Raw genomic sequence first — 20,051 nt, forward strand, 5'->3', positions numbered from 1 at the left:
CGCCCTCTGTTTCTTGCCCTCTGCTTCTCGCCCTCTGTTTCACGCCCTCTGTTTCAGCCCCTCTGTTTCACCCCCTCTGTTTCAGCCCCTCTGTTTCTCGCCCTCTGTTTCTCGCACTCTGTTTCTCGCCCTCTGTTTCAGCCCCTCTGTTTCAGCCCCACTGTTTCAGCCCCTCTGTTTCAGCCCATCTGTTTCTCGCCCTCTGTTTCAGCCCCTCTGTTTCATCCCCTCTGTTTCAGCCCCTCTGTTTCTCGCCCTCTGTTTCTCACCCTCTGTTTCGCGCCCTCTGTTTCAGCCCCTCTGTTTCTCGCCCTCTGTTTCAGCCCCTCTGTTTCAGCCCCTCTGTTTCTCGCCCTCTGTTTCAGCCCCTCTGTTTCAGCCCCTCTGTTTCAGCCCCTCTGTTTCAGCCCCTCTGTTTCTCGCCCTCTGTTTCACGCCCTCTGTTTCAGCCCCTCTGTTTCTCGCCCTCTGTTTCAGCCCCTCTTTTTCAGCCCCTCTGTTTCAGCCCCTCTGTTTCTCGTCCTCTGTTTCAGCCCCTCTGTTTCAGCCCCTCTGTTTCTCGCCCTCTGTTTCAGCCCCTGTTTCAGCCCCTCTGTTTCAGCCCCTCTGTTTCAGCCACTCTGTTTCAGCCCTTCTGTTTCTCGCCCTCTGTTTCTCGCACTCTGTTTCAGCCCGTCTGTTTCAGCCCCTGTTTCAGCCCCTCTGTTTCAGCCCCTCTGTTTCAGCTCCACTGTTTCAGCCCCTCTGTTTCTCGCCCTCTGTTTCTCACCCTCTGTTTCTCGCCCTCTGTTTCAGCCCCTCTGTTTCAGTCCCTCTGTTTCAGCCAATCTGTTTCAGCCCCTCTGTTTCTCGCCCTCTGTTTCAGACCCTATCTTTCAGCCCCTCTGTTTGAGCTCCTCTGTTTCAGCCCCTCTTTTTCAGCCCCTCTGTTTCTCGCCCTCTGTTTCAGCCCCGCTGTTTCAGCCCCTCTGTTTCAGCCCCTCTGTTTCTCGCACACTGTTTCTCGCCCTCTGTTTCTCGCCCTCTGTTTCAGCCACTCTGATTCAGCCCCTCTGTTTCAGCCCCTCTGTTTCAGCCCCTCTGTTTCATACCCACTGTTTAAGCCCCTCTGTTTCTCGCCCTCTGTTGCAGCCCCTCTGTTTCTCGCCCTCTGTTTCTCGCCCTCTGTTTCAGCCCCTCTGTTTCAGCCCCTCTGTTTCAGCCCCTCTGTTTCAGCCCCTCTTTTAAAGCCACTCTGTTTCAGCCCCTCTGTTTCAGCCCCTCTGTTTCTCGCGCTCTGTTTCTCGCTCTCTGTTTCTCGCCCTCTGATTCAGCCCCTCTGTTTCTCGACCACTGTTTCAGCCCCTCTGTTTCTCGCCCTCTGTTTCAGCCCCTCTGTTTCTCGCCCTCTGTTTCAGCCCCTCTGTTTCAGCTCCTCTTTTTCTCGCCCTCTGTTTCAGCCCCTCTGTTTCAGCCCCTCTGTTTCTCGCCCACTGTTTCAGCCCCTCTGTTTCAGCCCCTCTGTTTCAGCCCCTCTGTTTCAGCCCCTCTGTTTCAGCCCCTCTGTTTCTCGCCCTCTGTTTCTCGCCCTCTGTTTCAGCCCCTCTGTTTCATCCCCTCTGTTTCAGCCCCTCTGTTTCAGCCCCTCTGTTTCTCGTCCTCTGTTTCTCGCCCTCTGTTTCTCGCTCTCTGTTTCTCGCCCTCTGTTTCTCGCACTCTGTTTCTCGCCCTCTGTTTCAGCCCCTCTGTTTCACCCCCTCTGTTTCAGCCCCTCTGTTTCAGCCCCTCTGTTTCAGCCCCTCTGTTTCAGCCACTCTGTTTCTCGCCCTCTGTTTCTCGCCCTCTGTTTCTCGCCCTCTGTTTCTCGCCCTCTGTTTCAGCCCCTCTGTTTCAGCCCCTCTGTTTCAGCCCCTCTGTTTCTCGCCCTCTGTTTCAGCCCCTCTGTTTCAGCCCCTCTGTTTCACCCCCTCTGTTTCAGCCCCTCTGTTTTAGCCCCACTCTTTCTCGCACTCAGTTTCTCGCCCTGTGTTTCTCGCCCTCTGTTTCAGCCCCTCTGTTTCAGCCCCTCTGTTTCAGCCCTTCTGTTTCAGCCCCTCCGTTTCAGCTCCACTGTTTCAGCCCCTCTGTTTCTCGCCCTCTGTTTCTCACCCTCTGTTTCTCGCATTCTGTTTCATCCCCTCTGTTTCAGCCCCTCTGTTTCAGCCCATCTGTTTCAGACTCTCTGTTTCACGCCCTGTGTTTCAGCCCCTCTCTTTCAGCCCCTCTGTTTCAGCCCCTCTATTTCAGCCCCTCTGTTTCAGCCCCTCTGTTTCAGCCCCTCTGTTTCTCGCCCTCTTTTTCAGCCCCGCTGTTTCAGCCCCTCTGTTTCAGCCCCTCTGTTTCTCGCCCTCTGTTTCGCGCCCTCTGTTTCAGCACCTCTGTTTCAGCCCCTCTGTTTCAGCCCCTCTGTTTCAGCCCCTCTGTTTCTCGCCCTCTGTTTCTCGCCCTCTGTTTCTCGCTCTCTGTTTCTCGCCCTCTGTTTCTCGCCCTCTGTTTCTCGCCCTCTGTTTCAGCCCCTCTGTTTCATCCCCTCTGTTTCAGCCCCTCTGTTTCTCGCCCTCTGTTTCTCGCCCTCTGTTTCTCGCCCTCTGTTTCAGCCCATCTGTTTCAGCCACTCTGTTTCAGCCCCTCTATTTCAGCCCCTCTATTTCTCGCCCTCTGTTTCTCGCCCTCTGTTTCTCGCCCTCTGCTTCTCGCCCTCTGTTTCACGCCCTCTGTTTCAGCCCATCTGTTTCAGCCACTCTGTTTCAGCCCCTCTATTTCAGCCCCTCTATTTCTCGCCCTCTGTTTCTCGCCCTCTGTTTCTCGCCCTCTGCTTCTCGCCCTCTGTTTCACGCCCTCTGTTTCAGCCCCTCTGTTTCTCGCCCTCTGTTTCTCGCCCTCTGTTTCTCGCCCTCTGCTTCTCGCCCTCTGTTTCACGCCCTCTGTTTCAGCCCCTCTGTTTCACCCCCTCTGTTTCAGCCCCTCTGTTTCTCGCCCTCTGTTTCTCGCACTCTGTTTCTCGCCCTCTGTTTCAGCCCCTCTGTTTCAGCCCCACTGTTTCAGCCCCTCTGTTTCAGCCCCTCTGTTTCTCGCCCTCTGTTTCAGCCCCTCTGTTTCATCCCCTCTGTTTCAGCCCCTCTGTTTCTCGCCCTCTGTTTCTCACCCTCTGTTTCGCGCCCTATGTTTCAGCCCCTCTGTTTCTCGCCCTCTGTTTCAGCCCCTCTGTTTCAGCCCCTCTGTTTCTCGCCCTCTGTTTCAGCCCCTCTGTTTCAGCCCCTCTGTTTCAGCCCCTCTGTTTCAGCCCCTCTGTTTCTCGCCCTCTGTTTCACGCCCTCTGTTTCAGCCCCTCTGTTTCTCGCCCTCTGTTTCAGCCCCTCTTTTTCAGCCCCTCTGTTTCAGCCCCTCTGTTTCTCGTCCTCTGTTTCAGCCCCTCTGTTTCAGCCCCTCTGTTTCTCGCCCTCTGTTTCAGCCCCTGTTTCAGCCCCTCTGTTTCAGCACCTCTGTTTCAGCCACTCTGTTTCAGCCCTTCTGTTTCTCGCCCTCTGTTTCTCGCACTCTGTTTCAGCCCGTCTGTTTCAGCCCCTGTTTCAGCCCCTCTGTTTCAGCCCCTCTGTTTCAGCTCCACTGTTTCAGCCCCTCTGTTTCTCGCCCTCTGTTTCTCACCCTCTGTTTCTCGCCCTCTGTTTCAGCCCCTCTGTTTCAGCCCCTCTGTTTCAGCCAATCTGTTTCAGCCCCTCTGTTTCTCGCCCTCTGTTTCAGACCCTATCTTTCAGCCCCTCTGTTTGAGCTCCTCTGTTTCAGCCCCTCTTTTTCAGCCCCTCTGTTTCTCGCCCTCTGTTTCAGCCCCGCTGTTTCAGCCCCTCTGTTTCAGCCCCTCTGTTTCTCGCACACTGTTTCTCGCCCTCTGTTTCTCGCCCTCTGTTTCAGCCACTCTGATTCAGCCCCTCTGTTTCAGCCCCTCTGTTTCAGCCCCTCTGTTTCATACCCACTGTTTAAGCCCCTCTGTTTCTCGCCCTCTGTTTCAGCCCCTCTGTTTCTCGCCCTCTGTTTCTCGCCCTCTGTTTCAGCCCCTCTGTTTCAGCCCCTCTGTTTCAGCCCCTCTGTTTCAGCCCCTCTTTTAAAGCCACTCTGTTTCAGCCCCTCTGTTTCAGCCCCTCTGTTTCTCGCGCTCTGTTTCTCGCTCTCTGTTTCTCGCCCTCTGATTCAGCCCCTCTGTTTCTCGACCACTGTTTCAGCCCGTCTGTTTCTCGCCCTCTGTTTCAGCCCCTCTGTTTCTCGCCCTCTGTTTCAGCCCCTCTGTTTCAGCTCCTCTTTTTCTCGCCCTCTGTTTCAGCCCCTCTGTTTCAGCCCCTCTGTTTCTCGCCCACTGTTTCAGCCCCTCTGTTTCAGCCCCTCTGTTTCAGCCCCTCTGTTTCAGCCCCTCTGTTTCAGCCCCTCTGTTTCTCGCCCTCTGTTTCTCGCCCTCTGTTTCAGCCCCTCTGTTTCATCCCCTCTGTTTCAGCCCCTCTGTTTCAGCCCCTCTGTTTCTCGTCCTCTGTTTCTCGCCCTCTGTTTCTCGCTCTCTGTTTCTCGCCCTCTGTTTCTCGCACTCTGTTTCTCGCCCTCTGTTTCAGCCCCTCTGTTTCACCCCCTCTGTTTCAGCCCCTCTGTTTCAGCCCCTCTGTTTCAGCCCCTCTGTTTCAGCCACTCTGTTTCTCGCCCTCTGTTTCTCGCCCTCTGTTTCTCGCCCTCTGTTTCTCGCCCTCTGTTTCAGCCCCTCTGTTTCAGCCCCTCTGTTTCAGCCCCTCTGTTTCTCGCCCTCTGTTTCAGCCCCTCTGTTTCAGCCCCTCTGTTTCACCCCCTCTGTTTCAGCCCCTCTGTTTTAGCCCCACTCTTTCTCGCACTCAGTTTCTCGCCCTGTGTTTCTCGCCCTCTGTTTCAGCCCCTCTGTTTCAGCCCCTCTGTTTCAGCCCTTCTGTTTCAGCCCCTCCGTTTCAGCTCCACTGTTTCAGCCCCTCTGTTTCTCGCCCTCTGTTTCTCACCCTCTGTTTCTCGCATTCTGTTTCATCCCCTCTGTTTCAGCCCCTCTGTTTCAGCCCATCTGTTTCAGACTCTCTGTTTCACGCCCTGTGTTTCAGCCCCTCTGTTTCAGCCCCTCTGTTTCAGCCCCTCTGTTTCAGCCCCTCTGTTTCAGCCCCTCTGTTTCTCGCCCTCTTTTTCAGCCCCGCTGTTTCAGCCCCTCTGTTTCAGCCCCTCTGTTTCTCGCCCTCTGTTTCGCGCCCTCTGTTTCAGCACCTCTGTTTCAGCCCCTCTGTTTCAGCCCCTCTGTTTCAGCCCCTCTGTTTCTCGCCCTCTGTTTCTCGCCCTCTGTTTCTCGCTCTCTGTTTCTCGCCCTCTGTTTCTCGCCCTCTGTTTCTCGCCCTCTGTTTCAGCCCCTCTGTTTCACCCCCTCTGTTTCAGCCCCTCTATTTCTCGCCCTCTGTTTCTCGCCTTCTGTTTCTCGTCCTCTGTTTCAGCCCCTCTGTTTCAGCCCCTCTGTTTCTCGCCGTCTGTTTCAGCCCCTCTGTTTCAGCTCCTCTGTTTCAGCCCCTCTGTTTCTCGCCCTCTGTTTCAGCCCCTCTGTTTCAGCCACTCTGTTTCACCCCCTCTGTTTCAGCCCCTCTGTTTCAGCCCCACTCTTTCTCGCCCTCTGTTTCTCGCCCTCTGTTTCTCGCCCTCTGTTTCAGCCCCTCTGTTTCAGCCCCTCTGTTTCAGACCCTCTGTTTCAGCCACTCTGTTTCAGCCCCTCTGTTTCAGCCCCTCTGTTTCTCGCCCTCTGTTTCTCGCCCTCTGTTTCAGCCCCTCTGTTTCAGCCCCTCTGTTTCAGCCCCTCTGTTTCAGCCCCTCTGTTTCTCGCCCTCTGTTTCTCGCCCTCTGTTTCAGCCCCTCTGTTTCAGCCCCTCTGTTTCATCCCCTCAGTTAGTCGCACTCTGTTTCTCGCCCTCTGTTTCTCGCCCTCTGTTTCAGCCCATCTGATTCAGCCCCTCTGTTTCTGCCCCTCTGTTTCAGCCCCTCTGTTTCAGCCCCACTGTTTAAGCCCCTGTTTCTCGCCCTCTGATCAGCCCCTCTGTTTCTCGCCCTCAGTTTCTCCCCCTCTGTTTCAGCCCCTCTGTTTCAGCCCCTCTGTTTCAGCCCCTCTGTTTCTCGCCCTCTGTTTCTCGATCTGTTTCTCGCCCTCTGTTTCAGCCCCTCTGTTTCTCGCCCACTGTTTCAGCCCCTGTGTTTCTCTCCCTCTGTTTCAGCCCCTCTGTTTCAGCCCCTCTGTTTCTCGTCCTCTGTTTCAGCCCGTCTGTTTCAGCCTCTCTGTTTCTCGCCCTCTGTTTCAGCCCCTCTGTTTCAGCCCCTCTTTTTCTGCCCCTCTGTTTCAGCCCCTCTGTTTCTCGCCCTCTGTTTCTCGCGCTCTGTTTCTCGCCCTCTGTTTCAGCCCCTCTCTTTCAGCCCCTCTGTTTCAGCCCCTCTGTTTCTGCCCCTCTGTTTCAGCCCCTCTGTTTCTCGCCCTCTGTTTCCCGACCTCTGTTTCTCGCCCTTTGTTTCTCCCTCTCTGTTTCTCGCCCTCTGTTTCTCGCCCTCTGTTTCAGCCCCTCTGTTTCTCGCCCTCTGTTTCTCGCCCTCTGTTTCAGCCCCTCTGTTTCTCGCCCTCTGTTTCGACCCTCTGTTTCAGCTCCTCTGTTTCTCGCCCTCTGTTTCTCGCCCTCTGTTTCAGCCCCTCTGTTTCAGCCCCTCTCTTCCAGCCTCTCTGTTTCAGCCCCTCTGTTTCAGCCCCTCTGTTTCAGCCCCTCTGTTTCTCGCCCTCTGTTTCTCGCCCTCAATTTCACGCCCACTTTTTCAGCTCCTCTGTTTCAGCCACTCTGTTTCAGCCCCTCTGTTTCAGCCCCTCTGTTACTCGCCCTCTGATTCAGCCCCTCTGTTTCAGCCCCTCTGTTTCAGCCCCTCTGTTTCAGTCCCTCTGTTTCTCCCCCTCTGTTAACGCCCTCTGTTTAAGACCCTCTGTTTCTCGCCCTCTGTTTCAGCCCCTCTGTTTCAGCCCCTCAGTTTCAGCCCCTCTGTTTCAGCCCCTCTGTTTCTCGCCCTCTGTTTCTCGCCCTCTGTTTCTCGCCCTCTGTTTCTCGCCCTCTGTTTCAGCCCCTCTGTTTCACCCCCTCTGATTCAGCCCCTCTGTTTCTCGCCCTTTGTTTCAGCCCCTCTGTTTCAGCCCCTCTGTTTCAGCCCATCTGTTTCAGCCCCTCTGTTTCTCGCCCTCTGTTTCAGACCCTATCTTTCTGCCCCTCTGTTTGAGCTCCTCTGTTTCAGCCCCTCTTTTTCAGCCCCTCTGTTTCTCGCCCTCTGTTTCAGCCCCGCTGTTTCAGCCCCTCTGTTTCAGCCCCTCTGTTTCTCGCACTCTGTTTCTCGCCCTCTGTTTCTCGCCCTCTGTTTCAGCCACTCTGATTCAGCCCCTCTGTTTCAGCCCCTCTGTTTCAGCCCCTCTGTTTCATCCCCAATGTTTAAGCCCCTCTGTTTCTCGCCCTCTGTTTCAGCCCCTCTGTTTCTCGCCCTCTGTTTCTCGCCCTCTGTTTCAGCCCCTCTGTTTCAGCCCCTCTGTTTCAGCCCCTCTGTTTCAGCCCCTCTTTTAAAGCCACTCTGTTTCAGCCCCTCTGTTTCAGCCCCTCTGTTTCTCGCGCTCTGTTTCTCGCTCTCTGTTTCTCGCCCTCTGATTCAGCCCCTCTGTTTCTCGCCCACTGTTTCAGCCCCTCTGTTTCTCGCCCTCTGTTTCAGCCCCTCTGTTTCTCGCCCTCTGTTTCAGCCCCTCTGTTTCAGCTCCTCTTTTTCTCGCCCTCTGTTTCAGCCCCTCTGTTTCAGCCCCTCTGTTTCTCGCCCACTGTTTCAGCCCCTCTGTTTCAGCCCCTCTGTTTCAGCCCCTCTGTTTCAGCCCCTCTGTTTCAGCCCCTCTGTTTCTCGCCCTCTGTTTCTCGCCCTCTGTTTCAGCCCCTCTGTTTCATCCCCTCTGTTTCAGCCCCTCTGTTTCACCCCCTCTGTTTCTCGTCCTCTGTTTCTCGCCCTCTGTTTCTCGCTCTCTGTTTCTCGCCCTCTGTTTCTCGCACTCTGTTTCTCGCCCTCTGTTTCAGCCCCTCTGTTTCACCCCCTCTGTTTCAGCCCCTCTGTTTCAGCCCCTCTGTTTCAGCCCCTCTGTTTCAGCCACTCTGTTTCTCGCCCTCTGTTTCTCGCCCTCTGTTTCTCGCCGTCTGTTTCTCGCCCTCTGTTTCAGCCCCTCTGTTTCAGCCCCTCTGTTTCAGCCCCTCTGTTTCTCGCCCTCTGTTTCAGCCCCTCTGTTTCAGCCCCTCTGTTTCACCCCCTCTGTTTCAGCCCCTCTGTTTTAGCCCCACTCTTTCTCGCACTCAGTTTCTCGCCCTGTGTTTCTCGCCCTCTGTTTCAGCCCCTCTGTTTCAGCCCCTCTGTTTCAGCCCTTCTGTTTCAGCCCCTCCGTTTCAGCTCCACTGTTTCAGCCCCTCTGTTTCTCGCCCTCTGTTTCTCACCCTCTGTTTCTCGCATTCTGTTTCATCCCCTCTGTTTCAGCCCCTCTGTTTCAGCCCATCTGTTTCAGACTCTCTGTTTCACGCCCTGTGTTTCAGCCCCTCTCTTTCAGCCCCTCTGTTTCAGCCCCTCTGTTTCACCCCCTCTGTTTCAGCCCCTCTGTTTCAGCCCCTCTGTTTCTCGCCCTCTTTTTCAGCCCCGCTGTTTCAGCCCCTCTGTTTCAGCCCCTCTGTTTCTCGCCCTCTGTTTCGCGCCCTCTGTTTCAGCACCTCTGTTTCAGCCCCTCTGTTTCAGCCCCTCTGTTTCAGCCCCTCTGTTTCAAGCCCTCTGTTTCTCGCCCTCTGTTTCTCGCTCTCTGTTTCTCGCCCTCTGTTTCTCGCCCTCTGTTTCTCGCCCTCTGTTTCAGCCCCTCTGTTTCACCCCCTCTGTTTCAGCCCCTCTGTTTCTCGCCCTCTGTTTCTCGCCTTCTGTTTCTCGTCCTCTGTTTCAGCCCCTCTGTTTCAGCCCCTCTGTTTCTCGCCGTCTGTTTCAGCCCCTCTGTTTCAGCTCCTCTGTTTCAGCCCCTCTGTTTCTCGCCCTCTGTTTCAGCCCCTCTGTTTCAGCCACTCTGTTTCACCCCCTCTGTTTCAGCCCCTCTGTTTCAGCCCCACTCTTTCTCGCCCTCTGTTTCTCGCCCTCTGTTTCTCGCACTCTGTTTCTCGCCCTCTGTTTCAGCCCCTCTGTTTCACCCCCTCTGTTTCAGCACCTCTGTTTCAGCCCCTCTGTTTCAGCCCCTCTGTTTCAGCCACTCTGTTTCTCGCCCTCAGTTTCTCGCCCTCTGTTTCTCGCCCTCTGTTTCTCGCCCTCTGTTTCAGCCCCTCTGTTTCAGGCCCTCTGTTTCAGCCCCTCTGTTTCAGCCCCTCTGTTTCTCGCCCTCTGTTTCAGCCCCTCTGTTTCAGCCCCTCTGTTTCAGCCCTTCTGTTTCAGTCCCTCTGTTTCTCACCATCTGTTTAACGCCCTCTGATTCAGCCCCTCTGTTTCTCGCCCTCTGTTTCAGCCCCTCTGTTTCAGCCCCTCTGTTTCAGCCACTCTGTTTCAGCCACTCTGTTTCAAGCCCTCTTTAACTCGCCCTCTGTTTCTCGCCATATGTTTCTCCCCCTCTGTTTCAGCCCCTCTGTTTCAGCCCCTCAGTTTCAGCCCCTCTGTTTCAGCCCCTCTGGTTCTCGCCCTCTGTTTCAGTCCCTCTGTTTCAGCCCCTCTGTTTCAGCCCCACTGTTTCAGCCCCTCTGTTTCAGCCCCTCTGTTTCTCGCCCTCTGTTTCTCGCTCTCTGTTTCTCGCCCTCTGTTTCTCGCCGTCTGTTTCTCGCCCTCTGTTTCAGCCCCTCTGTTTCATCCCCTCTGTTTCAGCCCCTCTGTTTCTCGCCCTCTGTTTCTCGCCCTCTGTTTCTCGCCCTCTGTTTCAGCCCATCTGTTTCAGCCACTCTGTTTCAGCCCCTCTATTTCAGCCCCTCTATTTCTCGCCCTCTGTTTCTCGCCCTCTGTTTCTCGCCCTCTGCTTCTCGCCCTCTGTTTCACGCCCTCTGTTTCAGCCCCTCTGTTTCTCGCCCTCTGTTTCTCGCCCTCTGTTTCTCGCCCTCTGCTTCTCGCCCTCTGTTTCACGCCCTCTGTTTCAGCCCCTCTGTTTCACCCCCTCTGTTTCAGCCCCTCTGTTTCTCGCCCTCTGTTTCTCGCACTCTGTTTCTCGCCCTCTGTTTCAGCCCCTCTGTTTCAGCCCCACTGTTTCAGCCCCTCTGTTTCAGCCCCTCTGTTTCTCGCCCTCTGTTTCAGCCCCTCTGTTTCATCCCCTCTGTTTCAGCCCCTCTGTTTCTCGCCCTCTGTTTCTCGCCCTCTGTTTCGCGCCCTCTGTTTCAGCCCCTCTGTTTCTCGCCCTCTGTTTCAGCCCCTCTGTTTCAGCCCATCTGTTTCTCGCCCTCTGTTTCTGCCCCTCTGTTTCAGCCCCTCTGTTTCAGCCCCTCTGTTTCAGCCCCTCTGTTTCTCGCCCTCTGTTTCACGCCCTCTGTTTCAGCCCCTCTGTTTCTCGCCCTCTGTTTCAGCCCCTCTGTTTCAGCCCCTCTGTTTCAGCCCCTCTGTTTCTCGTCCTCTGTTTCAGCCCCTCTGTTTCAGCCCCTCTGTTTCTCGCCCTCTGTTTCAGCCCCTGTTTCAGCCCCTCTGTTTCAGCCCCTCTGTTTCAGCCACTCTGTTTCAGCCCTTCTGTTTCTCGCCCTCTGTTTCTCGCACTCTGTTTCAGCCCGTCTGTTTCAGCCCCTGTTTCAGCCCCTCTGTTTCAGCCCCTCTGTTTCAGCTCCACTGTTTCAGCCCCTCTGTTTCTCGCCCTCTGTTTCTCACCCTCTGTTTCTCGCCCTCTGTTTCAGCCCCACTGTTTCAGCCCTCTGTTTCAGCCCATCTGTTTCAGCCCCTCTGTTTCTCGCCCTCTGTTTCAGACCCTATCTTTCAGCCCCTCTGTTTGAGCTCCTCTGTTTCAGCCCCTCTTTTTCAGCCCCTCTGTTTCTCGCCCTCTGTTTCAGCCCCGCTGTTTCAGCCCCTCTGTTTCAGCCCCTCTGTTTCTCGCACACTGTTTCTCGCCCTCTGTTTCTCGCCCTCTGTTTCAGCCACTCTGATTCAGCCCCTCTGTTTCAGCCCCTCTGTTTCAGCCCCTCTGTTTCATACCCACTGTTTAAGCCCCTCTGTTTCTCGCCCTCTGTTTCAGCCCCTCTGTTTCTCGCCCTCTGTTTCTCGCCCTCTGTTTCAGCCCCTCTGTTTCAGCCCCTCTGTTTCAGCCCCTCTGTTTCAGCCCCTCTTTTAAAGCCACTCTGTTTCAGCCCCTCTGTTTCAGCCCCTCTGTTTCTCGCGCTCTGTTTCTCGCTCTCTGTTTCTCGCCCTCTGATTCAGCCCCTCTGTTTCTCGCCCACTGTTTCAGCCCCTCTGTTTCTCGCCCTCTGTTTCAGCCCCTCTGTTTCTCGCCCTCTGTTTCAGCCCCTCTGTTTCAGCTCCTCTTTTTCTCGCCCTCTGTTTCAGCCCCTCTGTTTCAGCCCCTCTGTTTCTCGCCCACTGTTTCAGCCCCTCTGTTTCAGCCCCTCTGTTTCAGCCCCTCTGTTTCAGCCCCTCTGTTTCAGCCCCTCTGTTTCTCGCCCTCTGTTTCTCGCCCTCTGTTTCAGCCCCTCTGTTTCATCCCCTCTGTTTCAGCCCCTCTGTTTCAGCCCCTCTGTTTCTCGTCCTCTGTTTCTCGCCCTCTTATTCTCGCTCTCTGTTTCTCGTCCTCTGTTTCTCGCACTCTGTTTCTCGCCCTCTGTTTCAGCCCCTCTGTTTCACCCCCTCTGTTTCAGCCCCTCTGTTTCAGCCCCTCTGTTTCAGCCCCTCTGTTTCAGCCACTCTGTTTCTCGCCCTCTGTTTCTCGACCTCTGTTTCTCGCCCTCTGTTTCTCGCCCTCTGTTTCAGCCCCTCTGTTTCAGCCCCTCTGTTTCAGCCCCTCTGTTTCTCGCCCTCTGTTTCAGCCCCTCTGTTTCAGCCCCTCTGTTTCACCCCCTCTGTTTCAGCCCCTCTGTTTTAGCCCCACTCTTTCTCGCACTCAGTTTCTCGCCCTGTGTTTCTCGCCCTCTGTTTCAGCCCCTCTGTTTCAGCCCCTCTCTTTCAGCCCCTCTGTTTCAGCCCCTCTGTTTCAGCCCCTCTGTTTCAGCCCCTCTGTTTCAGCCCCTCTGTTTCTCGCCCTCTTTTTCAGCCCCGCTGTTTCAGCCCCTCTGTTTCAGCCCCTCTGTTTCTCGCCCTCTGTTTCGCGCCCTCTGTTTCAGCACCTCTGTTTCAGCCCCTCTGTTTCAGCCCCTCTGTTTCAGCCCCTCTGTTTCTCGCCCTCTGTTTCTCGCCCTCTGTTTCTCGCTCTCTGTTTCTCGCCCTCTGTTTCTCGCCCTCTGTTTCTCGCCCTCTGTTTCAGCCCCTCTGTTTCACCCCCTCTGTTTCAGCCCCTCTGTTTCTCGCCCTCTGTTTCTCGCCTTCTGTTTCTCGTCCTCTGTTTCAGCCCCTCTGTTTCAGCCCCTCTGATTCTCGCCGTCTGTTTCAGCCCCTCTGTTTCAGCTCCTCTGTTTCAGCCCCTCTGTTTCTCGCCCTCTGTTTCAGCCCCTCTGTTTCAGCCACTCTGTTTCAGCCCCTCTGTTTCAGCCCATCTGTTTCAGACTCTCTGTTTCACGCCCTGTGTTTCAGCCCCTCTCTTTCAGCCCCTCTGTTTCAGCCCCTCTGTTTCAGCCCCTCTGTTTCAGCCCCTCTGTTTCAGCCCCTCTGTTTCTCGCCCTCTTTTTCAGCCCCGCTGTTTCAGCCCCTCTGTTTCAGCCCCTCTGTTTCTCGCCCTCTGTTTCGCGCCCTCTGTTTCAGCACCTCTGTTTCAGCCCCTCTGTTTCAGCCCCTCTGTTTCAGCCCCTCTGTTTCAAGCCCTCTGTTTCTCGCCCTCTGTTTCTCGCTCTCTGTTTCTCGCCCTCTGTTTCTCGCCCTCTGTTTCTCGCCCTCTGTTTCAGCCCCTCTGTTTCACCCCCTCTGTTTCAGCCCCTCTGTTTCTCGCCCTCTGTTTCTCGCCTTCTGTTTCTCGTCCTCTGTTTCAGCCCCTCTGTTTCAGCCCCTCTGTTTCTCGCCGTCTGTTTCAGCCCCTCTGTTTCAGCTCCTCTGTTTCAGCCCCTCTGTTTCTCGCCCTCTGTTTCAGCCCCTCTGTTTCAGCCACTCTGTTTCACCCCCTCTGTTTCAGCCCCTCTGTTTCAGCCCCACTCTTTCTCGCCCTCTGTTTCTCGCCCCCTGTTTCTCGCACTCTGTTTCTCGCCCTCTGTTTCAGCCCCTCTGTTTCACCCCCTCTGTTTCAGCCCCTCTGTTTCAGCCCCTCTGTTTCAGCCCCTCTGTTTCAGCCACTCTGTTTCTCGCACTCTGTTTCTCGCCCTCTGTTTCTCGCCCTCTGTTTCTCGCCCTCTGTTTCAGCCCCTCTGTTTCAGCCCCTCTGTTTCAGCCCCTCTGTTTCAGCCCCTCTGTTTCTCGCCCTCTGTTTCAGCCCCTCTGTTTCAGCCCCTCTGTTTCAGCCCTTCTGTTTCAGCCCCTCTGTTTCTCACCATCTGTTTAACGCCCTCTGATTCAGCCCCTCTGTTTCTCGCCCTCTGTTTCAGCCCCTCTGTTTCAGCCCCTCTGTTTCAGCCACTCTGTTTCAGCCACTCTGTTTCAAGCCCTCTTTAACTCGCCCTCTGTTTCTCGCCATATGTTTCTCCCCCTCTGTTTCAGCCCCTCTGTTTCAGCCCCTCAGTTTCAGCCCCTCTGTTTCAGCCCCTCTGGTTCTCGCCCTCTGTTTCAGTCCCTCTGTTTCAGCCCCTCTGTTTCAGCCCCTCTGTTTTAGCCCCACTCTTTCTCGCACTCAGTTTCTCGCCCTGTGTTTCTCGCCCTCTGTTTCAGCCCCTCTGTTTCAGCCCCTCTGTTTCAGCCCTTCTGTTTCAGCCCCTCCGTTTCAGCTCCACTGTTTCAGCCCCTCTGTTTCTCGCCCTCTGTTTCTCACCCTCTGTTTCTCGCATTCTGTTTCATCCCCTCTGTTTCAGCCCCTCTGTTTCAGCCCATCTGTTTCAGACTCTCTGTTTCACGCCCTGTGTTTCAGCCCCTCTCTTTCAGCCCCTCTGTTTCAGCCCCTCTGTTTCAGCCCCTCTGTTTCAGCCCCTCTGTTTCAGCCCCTCTGTTTCTCGCCCTCTTTTTCAGCCCCGCTGTTTCAGCCCCTCTGTTTCAGCCCCTCTGTTTCTCGCCCTCTGTTTCGCGCCCTCTGTTTCAGCACCTCTGTTTCAGCCCCTCTGTTTCAGCCCCTCTGTTTCAGCCCCTCTGTTTCTCGCCCTCTGTTTCTCGCCCTCTGTTTCTCGCTCTCTGTTTCTCGCCCTCTGTTTCTCGCCCTCTGTTTCTCGCCCTCTGTTTCAACCCCTCTGTTTCACCCCCTCTGTTTCAGCCCCTCTGTTTCTCGCCCTCTGTTTCTCGCCTTCTGTTTCTCGTCCTCTGTTTCAGCCCCTCTGTTTCAGCCCCTCTGTTTCTCGCCGTCTGTTTCAGCCCCTCTGTTTCAGCTCCTCTGTTTCAGCCCCTCTGTTTCTCGCCCTCTGTTTCAGCCCCTCTGTTTCAGCCATTCTGTTTCACCCCCTCTGTTTCAGCCCCTCTGTTTCAGCCCCACTCTTTCTCGCCCTCTGTTTCCCGCCCTCTGTTTCTCGCCCTCTGTTTCAGCCCCTCTGTTTCAGCCCCTCTGTTTCAGACCCTCTGTTTCAGCCACTCTGTTTCAGCCCCTCTGTTTCAGCCCCTCTGTTTCTCGCCCTCTGTTTCTCGCCCTCTGTTTCAGCCCCTCTGTTTCAGCCCCTCTGTTTCAGCCCCTCTGTTTCAGCCCCTCTGTTTCTCGCCCTCTGTTTCTCGCCCTCTGTTTCAGCCCCTCTGTTTCAGCCCCTCTGTTTCATCCCCTCAGTTAGTCGCACTCTGTTTCTCGCCCTCTGTTTCTCGCCCTCTGTTTCAGCCCATCTGATTCAGCCCCTCTGTTTCTGCCCCTCTGTTTCAGCCCCTCTGTTTCAGCCCCACTGTTTAAGCCCCTGTTTCTCGCCCTCTGATCAGCCCCTCTGTTTCTCGCCCTCAGTTTCTCCCCCTCTGTTTCAGCCCCTCTGTTTCAGCCCCTCTGTTTCAGCCCCTCTGTTTCAGCCCCTCTTTTTCAGCCCCTCTGTTTCAGCCCCTCTGTTTCAGCCCCTCTGTTTCTCGCCCTCTGTTTCTCGATCTGTTTCTCGCCCTCTGTTTCAGCCCCTCTGTTTCTCGCCCACTGTTTCAGCCCCTGTGTTTCTCTCCCTCTGTTTCAGCCCCTCTGTTTCAGCCCCTCTGTTTCTCGTCCTCTGTTTCAGCCCGTCTGTTTCAGCCTCTCTGTTTCTCGCCCTCTGTTTCAGCCCCTCTGTTTCAGCCCCTCTTTTTCTGCCCCTCTGTTTCAGCCCCTCTGTTTCTCGCCCTCTGTTTCTCGCGCTCTGTTTCTCGCCCTCTGTTTCAGCCCCTCTCTTTCAGCCCCTCTGTTTCAGCCCCTCTGTTTCTGCCCCTCTGTTTCAGCCCCTCTGTTTCTCGCCCTCTGTTTCCCGACCTCTGTTTCTCGCCCTTTGTTTCTCCCTCTCTGTTTCTCGCCCTCTGTTTCTCGCCCTCTGTTTCAGCCCCTCTGTTTCTCGCCCTCTGTTTCTCGCCCTCTGTTTCAGCCCCTCTGTTTCTCGCCCTCTGTTTCGACCCTCTGTTTCAGCTCCTCTGTTTCTCGCCCTCTGTTTCTCGCCCTCTGTTTCAGCCCCTCTGTTTCAGCCCCTCTCTTCCAGCCTCTCTGTTTCAGCCCCTCTGTTTCAGCCCCTCTGTTTCAGCCCCTCTGTTTCTCGCCCTCTGTTTCTCGCCCTCAATTTCACGCCCACTTTTTCAGCTCCTCTGTTTCAGCCACTCTGTTTCAGCCCCTCTGTTTCAGCCCCTCTGTTACTCGCCCTCTGATTCAGCCCCTCTGTTTCAGCCCCTCTGTTTCAGCCCGTCTGTTTCAGTCCCTCTGTTTCTCCCCCTCTGTTAACGCCCTCTGTTTAAGACCCTCTGTTTCTCGCCCTCTGTTTCAGCCCCTCTGTTTCAGCCCCTCAGTTTCAGCCCCTCTGTTTAGCCCCTCTGTTTCTCGCCCTCTGTTTCTCGCCCTCTGTTTCTCGCCCTCTGTTTCACGCCCTCTGTTTCAGCCCCTCTGTTTCACCCCCTCTGATTCAGCCCCTCTGTTTCTCGCCCTTTGTTTCAGCCCCTCTGTTTCAGCCCCTCTGTTTCAGCCCATCTGTTTCAGCCCCTCTGTTTCTCGCCCTCTGTTTCAGACCCTATCTTTCTGCCCCTCTGTTTGAGCTCCTCTGTTTCAGCCCCTCTTTTTCAGCCCCTCTGTTTCTCGCCCTCTGTTTCAGCCCCGCTGTTTCAGCCCCTCTGTTTCAGCCCCTCTGTTTCTGGCACTCTGTTTCTCGCCCTCTGTTTCTCGCCCTCTGTTTCAGCCACTCTGATTCAGCCCCTCTGTTTCAGCCCCTCTGTTTCAGCCCCTCTGTTTCATCCCCAATGTTTAAGCCCCTCTGTTTCTCGCCCTCTGTTTCAGCCCCTCTGTTTCTCGCCCTCTGTTTCTTGCCCTCTGTTTCAGCCCCTCTGTTTCAGCCCCTCTGTTTCAGCCCCTCTGTTTCAGCCCCTCTTTTAAAGCCACTCTGTTTCAGCCCCTCTGTTTCAGCCCCTCTGTTTCTCGCGCTCTGTTTCTCGCTCTCTGTTTCTCGCCCTCTGATTCAGCCCCTCTGTTTCTCGCCCACTGTTTCAGCCCCTCTGTTTCTCGCCCTCTGTTTCAGCCCCTCTGTTTCTCGCCCTCTGTTTCAGCCCCTCTGTTTCAGCTCCTCTTTTTCTCGCCCTCTGTTTCAGCCCCTCTGTTTCAGCCCCTCTGTTTCTCGCCCACTGTTTCAGCCCCTCTGTTTCAGCCCCTCTGTTTCAGCCCCTCTGTTTCAGCCCCTCTGTTTCTCGCCCTCTGTTTCTCGCCCTCTGTTTCAGCCCCTCTGTTTCATCCCCTCTGTTTCAGCCCCTCTGTTTCACCCCCTCTGTTTCTCGTCCTCTGTTTCTCGCCCTCTGTTTCTCGCTCTCTGTTTCTCGCCCTCTGTTTCTCGCACTCTGTTTCTCGCCCTCTGTTTCAGCCCCTCTGTTTCACCCCCTCTGTTTCAGCCCCTCTGTTTCAGCCCCTCTGTTTCAGCCCCTCTGTTTCAGCCACTCTGTTTCTCGCCCTCTGTTTCTCGCCCTCTGTTTCTCGCCGTCTGTTTCTCGCCCTCTGTTTCAGCCCCTCTGTTTCAGCCCCTCTGTTTCAGCCCCTCTGTTTCTCGCCCTCTGTTTCAGCCCCTCTGTTTCAGCCCCTCTGTTTCACCCCCTCTGTTTCAGCCCCTCTGTTTTAGCCCCACTCTTTCTCGCACTCAGTTTCTCGCCCTGTGTTTCTCGCCCTCTGTTTCAGCCCCTCTGTTTCAGCCCCTCTGTTTCAGCCCTTCTGTTTCAGCCCCTCCGTTTCAGCTCCACTGTTTCAGCCCCTCTGTTTCTCGCCCTCTGTTTCTCACCCTCTGTTTCTCGCATTCTGTTTCATCCCCTCTGTTTCAGCCCCTCTGTTTCAGCCCATCTGTTTCAGACTCTCTGTTTCACGCCCTGTGTTTCAGCCCCTCTCTTTCAGCCCCTCTGTTTCAGCCCCTCTGTTTCAGCCCCTCTGTTTCAGCCCCTCTGTTTCAGCCCCTCTGTTTCTCGCCCTCTTTTTCAGCCCCGCTGTTTCAGCCCCTCTGTTTCAGCCCCTCTGTTTCTCGCCCTCTGTTTCGCGCCCTCTGTTTCAGCACCTCTGTTTCAGCCCCTCTGTTTCAGCCCCTCTGTTTCAGCCCCTCTGTTTCTCGCCCTCTGTTTCTCGCCCTCTGTTTCTCGCTCTCTGTTTCTCGCCCTCTGTTTCTCGCCCTCTGTTTCTCGCCCTCTGTTTCAGCCCCTCTGTTTCACCCCCTCTGTTTCAGCCCCTCTGTTTCTCGCCCTCTGTTTCTCGCCTTCTGTTTCTCGTCCTCTGTTTCAGCCCCTCTGTTTCAGCCCCTCTGTTTCTCGCCGTCTGTTTCAGCCCCTCTGTTTCAGCTCCTCTATTTCAGCCCCTCTGTTTCTCGCCCTCTGTTTCAGCCCCTCTGTTTCAGCCACTCTGTTTCACCCCCTCTGTTTCAGCCCCTCTGTTTCAGCCCCACTCTTTCTCGCCCTCTGTTTCTCGCCCTCTGTTTCTCGCACTCTGTTTCTCGCCCTCTGTTTCAGCCCCTCTGTTTCACCCCCTCTGTTTCAGCCCCTCTGTTTCAGCCCCTCTGTTTCAGCCCCTCTGTTTCAGCCACTCTGTTTCTCGCCCTCTGTTTCTCGCCCTCTGTTTCTCGCCCTCTGTTTCAGCCCCTCTGTTTCAGCCCCTCTGTTTCAGCCCCTCTGTTTCAGCCCCTCTGTTTCTCGCCCTCTGTTTCAGCCCCTCTGTTTCAGCCCCTCTGTTTCAGCCCTTCTGTTTCAGTCCCTCTGTTTCTCACCATCTGTTTAACGCCCTCTGATTCAGCCCCTCTGTTTCTCGCCCTCTGTTTCAGCCCCTCTGTTTCAGCCCCTCTGTTTCAGCCCCTCTGTTTCAGCCCCTCTGTTTCAGCCCCTCTGTTTCTCGCCCTCTGTTTCTCGCCCTCTGTTTCAGCCCCTCTGTTTCATCCCCTCTGTTTCAGCCCCTCTGTTTCACCCCCTCTGTTTCTCGTCCTCTGTTTCTCGCCCTCTGTTTCTCGCTCTCTGTTTCTCGCCCTCTGTTTCTCGCACTCTGTTTCTCGCCCTCTGTTTCAGCCCCTCTGTTTCACCCCCTCTGTTTCAGCCCCTCTGTTTCAGCCCCTCTGTTTCAGCCCCTCTGTTTCAGCCACTCTGTTTCTCGCCCTCTGTTTCTCGCCCTCTGTTTCTCGCCGTCTGTTTCTCGCCCTCTGTTTCAGCCCCTCTGTTTCAGCCCCTCTGTTTCAGCCCCTCTGTTTCTCGCCCTCTGTTTCAGCCCCTCTGTTTCAGCCCCTCTGTTTCACCCCCTCTGTTTCAGCCCCTCTGTTTTAGCCCCACTCTTTCTCGCACTCAGTTTCTCGCCCTGTGTTTCTCGCCCTCTGTTTCAGCCCCTCTGTTTCAGCCCCTCTGTTTCAGCCCTTCTGTTTCAGCCCCTCCGTTTCAGCTCCACTGTTTCAGCCCCTCTGTTTCTCGCCCTCTGTTTCTCACCCTCTGTTTCTCGCATTCTGTTTCATCCCCTCTGTTTCAGCCCCTCTGTTTCAGCCCATCTGTTTCAGACTCTCTGTTTCACGCCCTGTGTTTCAGCCCCTCTCTTTCAGCCCCTCTGTTTCAGCCCCTCTGTTTCAGCCCCTCTGTTTCAGCCCCTCTGTTTCAGCCCCTCTGTTTCTCGCCCTCTTTTTCAGCCCCGCTGTTTCAGCCCCTCTGTTTCAGCCCCTCTGTTTCTCGCCCTCTGTTTCGCGCCCTCTGTTTCAGCACCTCTGTTTCAGCCCCTCTGTTTCAGCCCCTCTGTTTCAGCCCCTCTGTTTCTCGCCCTCTGTTTCTCGCCCTCTGTTTCTCGCTCTCTGTTTCTCGCCCTCTGTTTCTCGCCCTCTGTTTCTCGCCCTCTGTTTCAGCCCCTCTGTTTCACCCCCTCTGTTTCAGCCCCTCTGTTTCTCGCCCTCTGTTTCTCGCCTTCTGTTTCTCGTCCTCTGTTTCAGCCCCTCTGTTTCAGCCCCTCTGTTTCTCGCCGTCTGTTTCAGCCCCTCTGTTTCAGCTCCTCTGTTTCAGCCCCTCTGTTTCTCGCCCTCTGTTTCAGCCCCTCTGTTTCAGCCACTCTGTTTCACCCCCTCTGTTTCAGCCCCTCTGTTTCAGCCCCACTCTTTCTCGCCCTCTGTTTCTCGCCCTCTGTTTCTCGCACTCTGTTTCTCGCCCTCTGTTTCAGCCCCTCTGTTTCACCCCCTATGTTTCAGCCCCTCTGTTTCAGCCCCTCTGTTTCAGCC

Source organism: Stegostoma tigrinum, chromosome 28 (assembly GCF_030684315.1).
Source record: "Stegostoma tigrinum isolate sSteTig4 chromosome 28, sSteTig4.hap1, whole genome shotgun sequence".
In the NCBI taxonomy this organism is placed as follows: Eukaryota; Metazoa; Chordata; class Chondrichthyes; order Orectolobiformes; family Stegostomatidae; genus Stegostoma; species Stegostoma tigrinum.